This window comes from Chionomys nivalis, chromosome X, assembly GCF_950005125.1.
Source record: "Chionomys nivalis chromosome X, mChiNiv1.1, whole genome shotgun sequence".
Lineage (NCBI taxonomy): Eukaryota > Metazoa > Chordata > Mammalia > Rodentia > Cricetidae > Chionomys > Chionomys nivalis.
Genome location: NC_080112.1, coordinates 106220320 through 106232827, shown reverse-complemented (window position 1 = coordinate 106232827; position 12508 = coordinate 106220320). Strand labels below are relative to the sequence as shown.

Here is a 12508-nt window from a genome sequence, read left to right as displayed (position 1 = left end):
ACATATAAACACAAAGGAAACCAGGAATGTTATTCATGCATGGTTGTCCCTTCAATGGAAGGGACGCATACATATTTCCAATCTGAAAGCTGACAATAGTTGTAATTAGTAGCCTGGTGATCTGTGCTAGCTCAGAAACATGCCACTACAAAATCTCCCAGACTATTATGTTTTCTCAAAACTCCTCCTTCCTTTATATTGAGCATAGTTTCCTAGTCAATAGAACCCATTCTTTGGAAAAGGTTACATGTAATTTGCAAGAGAGTTTTGATGAGGTCACACAATAAACTTTATTGTGATCATTGTCACCAGGAAACTTGTATTCACACCTTGAGATTTATTGTGTTTATGTCACCAGGAAAGGTTTTTCCAGGGTACTGTACTTAATATGTCTAAAATAAATTATCTGGGGTAAGATTCTAGAAGTTTGAAACAACACTAACAGCTGAGTTAAGTTGAAAAGGATTTCCTTCTTGCTTCATGAGGATTGTTAATTTGCTAGACCTGGAGTGTGTCAAACCTCAGCAAGTTTGCAGAGCAATAATTGCTAAACTTTACATTTTCAGTATTCATATGCAAGCATGTTTCGCTTTATGGCTTTTAAAATAAATGAATATATGTGCATACAGATTTGATTAATTCAAGATAAATTCGAACAAAGACCTTTATCCAAATAACTATTAAATAAAAAAAATGTAACAACAGAAAGAGATTTTCTTTCCCTCCTACTCTAAGTGCTAAGATCATAAAATTTATGCAAAGCATCAAAATAGGTTGCAGTCTTTAAGAAGTTAATTGAACTCAATAAATACAAGAAACTCTAGACTGTTCTAAAAATTAAATGTGAAAACACCAATTTGGGAACTTATCTTTTTAAAGTATGTTTATTCCTATATTACAACCAACTCTTCCAAATGACACTTGTTAATTAGGAAGAAAAAAAGTAAGAATTACAGCAGATCACATACTGTTGTAATCGACCCTATAGTATACACAGATGATTGGGGGAATAGCTTTCTACTTCTTCTGTGATAAATTCTGCCCAAAATAGCAACTAGTTTCCCTCTTTAACATACTATAGTAATTCTAAAGCAAACAATAATTCAGAGACCAAAATAGTAGAATTCCCTTTAGAATACACAATACATCTTTTTATATAACATAAGGGAGAAGGAGTCTTTCTCCTTAGAGTTCTTTCTTGGCATATGAAGGACTTTAAAATAGTCTCTCTACTCAAGAACAATGGCAATGTTTTTTGATCCTACTGCACATACTGGCTTTGTGGGAGACTAGGTAGTTTGGAGGCTCACCTTACTAGACCTGGATGGAGGTGGGTGGTCCTTGGACTTCCTACAGGGCAAGGAACCCTGATTGCTCTTAGAGCTGAAGAGGGACGGGAACTTGATTGGAGGAGGGGGAGGGAAATGGGAGGCGGTGGTGGGGAGGAAGAAGAAATCTTTAATAAAGAAAGAAAGAAATAATAAAATAAAATAGTCTCTCTGAGAACAGTATAAATCAATTGACTCTTACAAGCAGTATTCCTAAGAGAAATGCCTGTTTGAATATTTGTACATGTCTTATTAAGACATATTGATACCTGAAATTTTATGTATTGATACATGAAAATTTAACACTAAACCCAAACATATTTCTCTTATTTAGAGATGTGACGAAAGTGTTCATAAAAGATCTCAAGTAAGTAGAAGAATAGCAGACAAGTTAAAATGCTAAAAACTTTTGTTGTTAAATGGCTTTTTAGTCTATGTCCAATATACCACTTTCACTTAGATCACTATTTGACTGTGCAAAAAGTAAGTAGAAAAGAACATTTCCTGAATGACCATTTTTTTAAACTATCTGCATACACTGTCAACTTAATTTAAGTAATGGGCACTGACAGCTTCTGTGGAAAATGAAGAAAAAAAAGAGTAAGGAAAATCTCATTTTATCAAACAACCAAGTAGACCAAGTATGTCAAACACATGCATTTTCATTTCACTAAAGAGAACAGGTTCAACAGAGCATTAAAGAACATATTACCATAGAGACAGCTCTATGCCAGCATAACAAATAAGGATGCATCCACGTTACTTTTCTAATTTATGTGTCCTATAGCATACTTCTGCCAAGGTTGAGTCCCATGATAAGAGAGGTAGATTAATTCCAAAGACATATGTCATCCTTCATTTTATCCCCCATTCTCTAACAATTATGAATGAGATAACAATGACCAAGGGATGAATAAATTTAGAGCTGTAAATATTTCAAGCCCAATCTTGAAACAAACAGTAAAACAAACCCAAATCAGGTAAACTATGTTCCCCAAATACAAAAATAATAGTCTACATTTACTTCATGACTGTTTCCCCTATTTACAAGTAGTATCAAATTCTAATTTCTCTCTCTAGCTGTTGTACCTTCTGTCCTCTGACTTCAGAGTCAGTTTTTTATGAGTATTACAAACTTATAAATAACCTCTGACAATTGTCAAAATATCTAATATTCATTCATTCATTCATTCATGGCTTGACATAAAAAGCACCCGTGATTTCAAATCGCAAAACCATGTATTTTGAGTTAATGTGGAATAAGAATAAATAACTAGTCAGAATTATTATTAATGTGTTTACCCATGAGGAAAGTCAGCATTATGAATCATGTAACAAAATTTCAAAACCTAAATCCCATTAGAGTCCTGGGGTACAATTCCCCAGTGCTCACAAATAAAATTAAAACTTCACTGGTCAGATTTTGATTTCTTTAGACCTTAGAGTGGGAAAGGGTAATTTTAAAAACATTTTACACAGCTAAAATATTTCTCTGTCTCTGTCTCTTTCAATCTGTCTCTTGTGTGTATATGTGAAAACCACAGCAAGTTTAATTGTTTTATTAGAGAACCAAATATGACAAAAATCTTTATGACATGTTCCTTTTTACTGCTTCAAATGGAATTACAGTAATAATTTGTTGTCTTTCATATACCAAAGTGACATTACTGACTAAAGATCAGTAGGTTGAATGATTTGAATTGTGTATACAGAATTAAGGATTTTTTTTTTACTGATTCATTGACTTGCTCAGTCTTAGCAGAACTTTGTGACCCCAAATACATTTACAAGTTCTAAGACTAAGTAATGTAAAAAAGGGTACAGCATGTGGTCATGTTTTTGAGTAAACCTAATGAATTAAGAAAGAGGTCAGAACTATGACATCTCTTCTGTTATATAGGTAAATATCCATAGTTAATAATTAGTCATGAGGATGCTTCATCAGTTGAGCATCACTGTGAGAATAAACTTCTTCTAAAATTTTTATTCCAGCAAAAGCTAAATTCTTTGGTTATCTGAAATGGCTAGAAAATGTCTAGAAACAAATTTTCGAACTTTCATCCTCTTTCACAGGTTTATTTTAAATGGGAAAAGATAAGTAAGCTCTTTCAGATTGTAGTAAATCAGTATCCAAGAATCAATTTGCAACTGACTCATTTTCTCAGAGGCCAGGTAGACCAGAAATTTAAAAATGTAGCACTTGATGTCCACTGTTAAAATGATTTCAGCAAGTGTTAAGTAAACTTCTGTTTAAAATATGTTAAATGTTATGCATTTCATTCCAAGTAGGGGAACTCCAAGTTATGAATGCTCATTGCCTACCTAGGCTCAATGACAGCTAAGGAAAGCACAGAAACATGAAGACTTATCTTGTTTTAGTCACTGTTTTATTGCTGTAAAGAGATACCATGACCAATGCAACTATTATAAGAGAAAGCATTTAATTAAGAGTTTGCTTACCATATCAGAGGTTGATGGTAAGAAACATGATGGAATTCAGGATATTGTTGGAATATTAGCTGAGAGCTATATCCTGATCCATAGGCCAAAACAGTTAAAGTGGGCCTAATGTGGACTTTTAAAACCTTAAAGCCCACCTACAATGACAAACTTATTCTAACAAAAGCACTCCTCATAATCCTTTTCAAACATAGATCATTTGCTGATGGGGGATTTTCCTCTGTATGCTATGAATGCCATTGGTTAATAAAGATGCCACTTTGGCCTATGGCAGGGCAGAATTTAGCAAGGTGGGAAATTCAAGAAGAGATAGAGTAGGAAAGAAAACAGAGTCAGGGAGAAACCATGGAGCCACTGAAAGAGTAACATGCTGCACTGGTAAGCCAAAGCTTCATGGCAATATTCACATTAATGGAAATGGATCAATTTAAGATGTAAGAGTTAGCTAGGAATATGCCTGATTCATTTGCCAAACAGTGCTGTAATTAATATAGTTTCTGTGTGATTATTTGGGCATATGTGGCTGGAAAACAAAGTGCAGTCTCCATTTACAGCTCATTGATGACTAGGCATATATATATATATATATATATATATATATATATATATATATAGCCAGCTGATTCATGGTAGGACAGAAGTTGGTATCAAAAGTTGTGTAATACTGACATATAGAAAAATTAGCACAGGTTCTAAAGAAGAGGCTTTTAGGGAACTCTATAAAAGTTAAGCAAATGAAATGAAGATAGATGTTTAACAAAAAAAATTGAAAAACAAAAGATAACAAACTGTGAGGAATGATATTCAGCAAACAAAAGGAAAATGATATGGACAAGGTTCTAAAATTTAGGTAGAAGGAGATTAAAATATCTGATAATCAAAGTATGATCAGGGAATTTTTGCTAAATGATTTAGGTTTTACCTTATGAAGTAACTTATTTTTCTTAGAGTTCAATTTTATTGACAGTATTGCTCTTTATTTTCATTATTATTCTTTTCTGTTATGTATGAAAACAGAACATTTATTAAATCAAAGAGAAGATAATTCACAGAGAATGAAACATCTACATTTCACATAAAATTTAGCTCATTTAACTACAGACAACATCAGGGAGCCTAGAAGACCTATATTAGATAAATATTCTGATGGCAATTTTTATTTTCTTTTCTCTTTTTCAATTTTTCAAGACAGGGTTTCTATTTGTAGTCCCGGTTGTCCTGGGACTTTCTCGGTAGACCAGCTTGTCTGAGACCTCAGAGATCTACCAGCCCCTGCCTTCCAAGTATGGAGATTAAAGGTATGTACCACCATTGTATGGTTGTGATAGCTATTATTTTTTGTCAATTAGATCAACCTTTAACTACAGTCCAAAAATGGAGGGTATACCTGTGAGAGAATTTTTGTTTTTGGATTGGATTGAAGTAGGTGAATATACTTCATGTTCAGATTTTTGAGACAGGAATATAAATGCCTTTAGTCTGGATTTTGAGGCACGAAGAAACACCTTTAATATGATACCTTGTGCTGACTTCCTATATAAATACATGAAAGAAAGAAGCTTTTGCTCTTTACCAGCTTTCTCTCATCTTTTTGCCAAGTCCATTCCATCACTGGCATTAGAACCCACTTATTTCAGATTCCAGAGTCTATTGAAGACCAGCTGAGATATCCTGCCTCATGGACTGAGAAACTACTAGATTCTTGGGTTTTCTGTTCAGTCAGCCATTGTTGGATTAGCTGGATCACATCCTATGACTCATTCTAATAAATTCCCTCTCTCTCTCTCTCTCTCTCTCTCTCTCTCTCTCTATATATATATATATATATATATATATATATATATATATATATATATGGGGGGTGTATTATTATATGTATCTATTTGGAAAGTGAAGAGGAAAAAGAGAAAGGAAAAATCTCATTTTATCAAACAACCGAGTAGACCAAGTATGTCAAACATATGCATTTCACTTTATGAGAGAGAGAGAGTGAGAGAGACTCATTCTGTAAGTTCTGTTTCTCTAGAAAACCTTTACTAGTACACCTATAAAATATTTTTATTGATTACAAAAGTCTCTTACTAGGAATTGGGGCCTTGAAACTTAATGAGTTCTGAAGCTGATTTGTCCTATAACTATCTGGAAAAGACATTTGTCCATGGGGAGATAAGTGTTAGAAAATAGCCTTCAGTGCTACTTTATACCATGTGGATGGGTCATTATAAGAATTTTTTGATTCTAATAGGAAAATGATTATTGGAAAAATGAAGCTTTATTTATTTGTTCATTTTAAACAGACAATTCCTGGAGGCACTTAGCAAAATAACATCCTTGAGGAAATTGTCCCTAGCTTTTCATCAGCATATTATGAAATCATATTTTATCTCAACACGCAACATTTTTCAATCTACATTTGTCCCAACTGCTGTGTCATACATAGGAGGGAGGCTAGAATGAAATCCATCATGTGGATAACTGCAACTGTCAAGACCTGAGAGTATTTTCGGAATGTAACTTCCTTCCTTCTTGTCTCAAAATTATGCTTTATGATTAATATTTAAGCTTTTAGTTTGGAGAGAGAAGGTAAGTGGCCATCATTTTAAGCATAGAACTGATGCCATAAACATGAAATTATTGCAAAAATTGCTTGAGGATGATTATATACACAAACTGTGGTGAAAGTTATTGAGACACTTAAAATCTCCTTCCTCAAAGAAACAGATATTAGGAGCAGGTGACAAACATAAAGTACCTCATTATACCTAATTGATACTGACAAGGACAGAAATAGGCAAAAAATAACTACCTAAAATTTGAGCTTTGGTCTTGAGAAGTTTCTCTGATATTAAATGCTTTCTCCTTAGAATAGCAAAATGTGAGATTGATACTTATTGAACACACTAAAAAGAAAAAATATAGTGCCAGATTTAAAAAAAAAACAAATATCATGATTATTTGTGTGGCATGTGAGTATGTGTGATGCATCTGTGGAAAATAAAACAAAGCCAAACTGCCAAGTGAAATATATGAAGTTGATGTAAAATGTAAAAAGAAAATATAGCATATCAACACAAGGAATAAAAATAAAATATTAATATATACTACAGCATAGGTACATCTTGAAAGCATTTAGGTATGATAAGTAAAAGAGAAAATCACTCATACTATTGAGTGGGTTATAAAGAAATAAGGAGTGATGTTTTAAATAAAATGAGTTTTTGGAGGAGAGTGCATTTATGAGATGGATTATTGTAATGACAGAATAGTTTTATGAATACATTTAACATATTAAAAGAATGAATTACATAAATGAATCTCAGTGAAACTCTGATTTTAAATTCTTTCTTTGGATCTTTTTGTATAATGTACAAACAAATAGGTATTCTTTTCCCCTGCAAAATATTTCAAATCTACATTGTTTTCCCATCTCAATCCCTCAAAGGGTTAAAGATTAATGTGAAACTCAACTGAAGGATACAATGAACTGGTGATTTTTTGGACATTTAAGGCCCTTTCCAGAAAACAAAACAAAACAAAACAAAAAAAGTTTTAACATAAATTCAGAGATATAATCTGAAAAGACAGGAACACGAATGAAAATTGCTTCCTTTTACAGCGAACTGTCCCTTACATAGGCCTTATGAGTGCAAAAACAAAGTTTGTAGGCATGCCTCCTATTTTCATGAAAATAATCAACACTTTGGCAGTTAAAATCAGGCACTTTTCATTCCCCCGCCCCCCACCCAGTTTAGAACCCGAAGTAGTCCCTGTGTTGATTCGAGTCGCCAAGCTTGCTTCTATTTCGTCATTATTGTGCAACAATTCTCCTTACTTCTTGAAGACAGCAATGTCGTCGACATTTGTGCCTCAGCCATTTTTTCACCAACAGCCATGTCAACGCCATTCAACCTATTTACCACGAATACAGCCAGCATTGCTGCAAGAAAGTACAATGAAAGAGACCAGTTTCCTGAAGGAGTTAGAATCAATGCCACCAAAAGAGAACAGGATGCCAGTAAAATATTTACGGGGGGACTTTCCCCAGAATTGAACAAGCAAGCACTTCTGGAATACTTGTCTCAGTTCAGTGAGATAATAGATTTTATCATAAAAAGAGACCCAACTACCGGAATCTCTAGGGGATTTGGATTCGTGCTTTTTGAAGATAGTTCTACTGTAGTGAAGGTCTTACAAGTGAAAGACCACAAAGTGGATGGCAAGAAAGTAGAGTTTAAAAGGGCTAAAGCCATTGAATCTCAATTCCCCATCAAAAAGACTTTTGTTAGTGGGTTGAACCCTCGGATGTCTGAAGAAAAATAAGATCCTATTTTGGCACATTTGGGCAGATAGAAGCTATTGAACTTCCATTGTCTTCAGATACAAAGAAAAGATGAGCTTTTGGCTTTATCAAATACGTGGAGGAAAAACCTGTTAGAAATCCTGGAAGAATATCCTGGAAGACAACAACAGAGTAAAAATAAAGCTAACACTGTGGTTAGGGAAAGAAAATCTGTTCGAACGGGTAGATTTGAAAGCCACTGGGGAGGAAGAGGCAACCAAAGCTTCTACTTTGTGACTAACTCAAATGCTCAAGAAGCCAACGTAGATGCCCAAAAAGTTGTCCCATATACTTTGAGAGCAAACTCAAATATCACTTCAGCAAGTTCCAGTGGTTTCGGGAATACCGCCTGTGACTTCCAAGTAAACCCCAATGTTTTGATGAGAAATTCAATGGCTTTGGGGGCAAGGCAGAACGTCTTGGGGCCAAATTCAAATTCCATTGGAGCAAACAACTATACTCTGGGGTCAAACCCGAATCCATCCTGGGAAAACCAGTATGCTCTTGAGGCAAGTCCAATTTTTTTCAGGACAAGCCAGTACACTTTGGAACCATACCCAAATGCTTTTGGGGAAAGCCAATGTGCTTTGAGGGCAACTTCAAATGTCTTCTGGACAAACCAATGTACTTTGGAAACACACCCAAATGGTTTTGGGGTAAGCCAGTATACTTCTGGGGCAAGCCCTAATGTCATCAGTACAAATCAGTATCCTTTGGAAACAATCAAATGCTTTTGGGGTAAGCCAATGGGCTTTGAGGGCAACCACAAATGTCTACTGTACAATTCAGTGTCCTTTGGAAACACACCCAAATGGTTTTAGGGTAAGCCAGCATATTTCTGGGGCAACCTCAAATGTCTTCTGTACAAACCAGTATCCTTTGGAAACATACCTAAATGATTTTGGGGTAAGCCAATGTGCTTTGGGGACAAGCCCAAATGCCTTGTGCACAAATCAGTGTCTGGAACAACCCCTAATGTCTTCAGTACAAACCAGTATTCTTTAGAAACAAGCCCAAATGCCTTTGGGATAAACCAATATGCTTCTGAAAAAGCCCAAATGTTTTTGGGGCAAGCCAGTGTACTCTGAGTTCGAACTCAGATACCTTCAGTCTAAACTACTATGGTTTTGTGACAAATTCATATGATTTTCGTACAAGTCATTATGTTTTAGAGACTACCCCCAGTTTTTTCAGGACCAGCCCAAATGCTCTGGGTGCAAACACAAATGCCTTTAGGGCAAGTCATTATGATTTGTGAGCATCACAAAATGCTTTTGATGAAAATCAAAATGCCTTTATAGCAAATGGGAACTTTTGTGAAGCAATTGAAAGTAGCAGAATCACTGAAGGACTTAATTTGTCTCAAGTAAACAGCAATTTCTTGAATATCTACAATAACCTGCCCGATTTTCATGGCTCTAATGGAGATTATGCTATCTGGCTTATGACTTGGAATCTGTACTTAATTCCAATGTGCAAATAAACCAGACATCTCTCCTTGGTAATAGATACTAAGGAATTTATTCAACATTTTGAAACCTCAGGATTAAGCCTTTATCCAAGCAATACTCGGCCCAACAATGAGAAATTCAGAGACTTACATGAGCTGGTCCTACAACTGCTTGACTGGACATTGTCACTACTTGCAGCACCTTTTGAAGTACCAAAACATTTTTCATCACCTTTTTTCTGTGAAGCTACAAGAAGAAAAAGGTTTGAGACTATCTTGTAGAATTTTTTTTTCTGCAAAATAAACATTTCAAATACTTCTTTTTGAGTGGCTTCTATTTTGATCTGGCATTTTCTTTGTGTTCTCTTTGTTATGGTGAAGTGGGAGGAAGTCATCTCACTTGGTCCCTTCCCGTTTTTATTCTATGTTGGTATGTTTGGCTTGGAGGAACCCATACATACAATCACTGATCTTTATTCCAGCTCTCTTTTTATTTTTATTTTGAGACAGATGGTCATGTCATTTAAATTTTCTAGTAAATATAGTATTTAAAGAGAATTGATTTTAATGTTAAATGATATTTAAAAATATAATCAAAATTCATTTCAACATGTATTCAAGATAATTACTGAGTGTCTTTTGGCAATTTGAACTTCTTCTGTTGAGAATTCTCTATTCATCTCAGTGCCCCATTTTATAATTGGGTTGATTAGCCTTTTACGGTCTTGTTTCTTGAGTTCTTTATATATTTTGGAGATCAGATCTTTGTCAGTTGCGGGGTTGGTGAAGATCTTCTCCCAGTCAGTGGGTTGCCTTTTTGTCTTAGTGACAGTGTCCTTTGCTTTACAGAAGCTTCTTAGTCTCAGGAGGTCCAATTTATTCAATGATGCCCTTAATGTCTATGCTGCTGGGGTTATATGTAGGAAGTGTTCTCCTGTGCCCATGTGTTGTAGAGTACTTCCCACTTTCTCTTCTATCAGGTTCAGTGGGAAGTACTTAGGGTCATGCTCAACTTCCTTAGCGATAAGGGAAATGCAAATCAAGACAACTTTAAGATACTATCTTACACATGTCAGAATGGCTAAAATAAAAAACACCAATGATAGCCTTTGCTGGAGAGGTTGTGGAGAAAGGGGTACACTCATCCATTGCTGGTGGGAATGCAAATATGTGCAACCACTTTGGAAAGCAGTGTGGCTGTTTCTCAGGAAATTCAGGATCAACCTACCTCTGGACCCAGCAATACCACTCTTGAGAATATACCCAAGAGATGCCTTATCATACAACAAAAGTATATGCTCAACTATGTTCATAGCAGCATTGTTTGTAATAGCCAGAACCTGGAAACAACCTAGATGTCCTTCAATGGAAGAATGGATGAAGAAAGTATGGAATATATACATATTAGAGTACTACTCAGCAGTAAAAAACGACTTCTTGAATTTTGCATGCAAATGGACAGAAATAGAAAACACTATCCTGAGTAAGGTAAGTCAGACCCAAAAAGGGGAACAGGGGATGTACTCACTCATATTTGGTTTCTAGCCATAAATAAAGGACATTGAGCCTATAATTCGTGATCCTAGAGAAGCTAAATAAGAAGGTGAACCCAAAGAAAAACATACAGGCATCCTCCTGAATATTAAACTTCATCAAGCGAGGAAATGACACAGAGACAGAGACCCACATTGGAGCACCGGACTGAAATCTCAAGGTCCAAATCAGGAGCAGAAGGAGAGAGAGCACGAGCAAGAAACTCAGGACCGCAGGGGGTGCACCCACACACTGAGACAATGGGAATGTTCTATTGGGAACTCACCAAGGCCAGCTGGCCTGGGTCTGAAAAAGCATGGGATAAAACTGGACTCGCTGAACATAGCAGACAATAAGGATTACTGAGAACTCAAGAACAATGGCAATGGGTTTCTGATCCTATTGCACGTACTGGCTTTGTGGGAACCTAGGCAGTTTGGATGCTCACCTTACTAGACCTGGATGGAGGTGGGTGGTCCTTGGACTTACCACAGGGCAGGGAACCCTGATTGCTCTTAGGGCTGACGAGGGAGGGGGACTTGCTTGGGGGAGGGGGAGGGAAATGGGAGGTGGTGGTAGGGAGGAGGCAGAAATCTTTAATAAATAAATAAATAAAAGATAATTACTGAGACTTTTTTATATCGTTCTTGTTATACACAGTCACTGGAATCTAGTATATTTTACTTTTATAGGACATCTCCACTCTAATTAGTTTTTTTTCAAAGCCTCAAAATATGTGGCTACTGTCTGTCATATAGAACAGTGCAGACTGAAAACAGACCTACATTATTTACTGAGAGTATTTTATCTTTAAGGCATTAAGGATAATTTTGAAAAAAATTAAAAGAGAATAATACAGGACATCAAAGGTCTGGTATATATCCAAATGAATGCACAGAGCTCATCGGTAGCATGCTGAAATCAATTTCTCTATTCAAATAACTCCTGATCAAAAAGGAAAGGCAAGCATAAAACTGAAATTCTGACAATTTTATAATACAGGAAAAAAAATTTTAAAGAGGCACTGAAATTTACTCAGTACCTGTGTATTTATCATAATGTAAATATCTGAAAGCAAAAAGTAACCTCCTCTTTGTTTTTCTATTGTTCATCATATCTAAAATGACTTTTACACATAGTATAAACTTCAAAGAATGATTAATGACACAAGAATGAAACTAATATGTATTTGTTGTTCACAACAACATAAAAGACAAGAAAACTTACTAGAAGCACATGAAAAGGATGATATTTTCAAATTTACCTGAAATATTTGTTTGAATATTGGAACAAATTTTGTAACTTCAGTCATAACGTTTACATAGATTTTATTAAAATATGAAGACAAAATATGACACTATTTTAAAAATAAAATTACTATATAGAACTAAATATATG

At 35.2% G+C, this 12508-nt stretch overlaps 1 pseudogene; it reads left to right on the top strand.

Annotated features, from left to right (window-relative positions):
- Positions 1 to 9610, top strand: part of LOC130868559 (uncharacterized) — a 70605-nt pseudogene extending 60995 nt beyond the window's left edge.
- Positions 9611 to 12508: the final 2898 nt, after the last annotated feature.